This window comes from Artemia sp. Qi Xiang Cuo, chromosome 11, assembly GCF_049724085.1.
Source record: "Artemia sp. Qi Xiang Cuo chromosome 11, ASM4972408v1, whole genome shotgun sequence".
Taxonomy (NCBI): Eukaryota; Metazoa; Arthropoda; class Branchiopoda; order Anostraca; family Artemiidae; genus Artemia; species Artemia sp. Qi Xiang Cuo.
The window spans coordinates 16,660,226-16,662,247 of record NC_142804.1 but is presented as its reverse complement, the minus strand read 5'-3'; positions in this window follow the sequence as shown (position 1 = coordinate 16,662,247).

Sequence of the window (2,022 nt, the reverse complement as noted above, 5' to 3'; positions counted from 1 at the left end):
TGGGATTTTCCCCTTAAGGTCCGTTGAAGATGCCCTCATTCTCTTCTCGAAAAATCCTTAGATCCCTGTTAGACTTTTGCCTATATTATGTTTCTCCTGTACTTATACTTTTACTGCGTCTTGTTAGATACCGGTGGTGGTTTCTGCTGGTGTTCAGTTTTTGAATTGGTTCTACAACATCTACCATTTAAGACAAAAATCGTTCCATAATCATCATGTACCAACTTCTATAATATCCTGTTTAACTTCTATATCTGATTAATAACTTCTATAAATCATAATTTAAAACTGTATTACAAGAACACAAAAATTAATAGAATTATTTGAACTTGGGTTCAGGGTAAAAAGCTGCGGTATAATAACACAGTTATTGTAAGAAAACAGGGGTTACATTACTGGGGTTAAAGGGGATAACTGCCCAACAATAACGTCCATTAAATTCACTGTATCGGCTTATTCCGGAACCCTTTTCTCGCCAAGAATGTTGTTCGGAACTATGATTCCTATTGGTGACACTTTTTATTGTGTAATTGCGCAGTGGTGCTGCACACCTCATTGATCAAGGCAGTACAAATCTAGTTTGTCTGCTTTAATATTCCTAAAATTTTCTCTTACTAGTTTATACCTCCCACTCGATCTTCAAGGCATTAAAAAAACAACAAGCTTTGGATGCATCATTTTCATTACTCAGTTATTACAATACAATAGTCATAAATATTTATCATACTTCCAGTCAACAACCTAAGTAAATTTTGTCGGTTTCGTGAGTGTAGTGGCTGGTATTTGTGAACAATGGTTGATGCACATCAGTGATCTCAAAAGAAACAATTTCCTTTTTTTAATATATGAATGAAATCGTGCTCAAAGAAGAAATGAAGATAGTTTGGCAAATGCCACATGTAGAAAATTTCCTATCAAAAGGGTATTGTCATATTTTTATTATTTTATTTCAAACCGTCCTTAAGATATGTGTGTCAAGTGTCGGTGCAAATATTAAAAAAATGGAGGTGGGGGGAGGTACCTAGATTAGGTCAGGGTACGCATTTAATATATGCTATGCTTTACTTATTTACAAAGTCAAGATATACCTGTGTTGTCTTGTATATTTATTTTCGATGATCAGGATTTTGTCAAGATATCTCTCTCACTTGGTTCATTTCGTCTATTGAGGCTTATTTAGGGGTTCTCGGGTCTCATGGCTGAGTTTGGGCATGGAGTCATCACCATGAGAAGACCCCCCCCCTTACACTGTCATTACAACGCACGCATACGTTTCCGATAGTACTACCACTTGTACTTATTTCATAGTTTAAATACTTCTCCTTGTCAGCATTCAATGCTACAATAACACTATCATGTGAACACACTTTCTTAAAATGCTTCATCTTCACTTTTTAGAGATATTAGCTATGTGTTCATCGTTCCACTGTGTAAAAAATACTGATTTAATACATGCGATAAACTAGGTAGTGTCGATAGCCAGCCATAGAGCAATAGTGGGAAAGCCACATCGTGTCTCAGGGACAAGCATAGAGTAAAATCCATTCAAGAAATTATGAAAATATTTGTAAGTAAGTAGTAAACACGTTTTGAAACTACATGCTATTTGCATGCCTTTCCTTGGCACCTTTCCAAAAACGAGCGGGGATCCCCCACTGGTTCCTACACATTGCAAAAAGTGAGCAGTACAAAAACATGGCACATTTCCAAACGAGCAGGGATTCCCCAGTGGTTCCTACACATTGCAAAAAGGGAGCAGTACGAAAACTCCACGTTTTCAATCAGATTGGTTTCTTAGGGACCAATAAGGAGAGACATGCACAGTCGACATAGCTTTATTTCATTTTTTAAGGTTAATTTAGACGAGGTTACGTGCGCTCACGTAACCTCGTCTAAATCTCAATCTCATAAAATGCACAATCATAAGCTATGTCGACTTTTGCATGTCTCCAAGATTAATTCTAATTACTTATCAGGGACAATCAGGACGCAGACATCCGATAGTACGACCACTAGTACTTA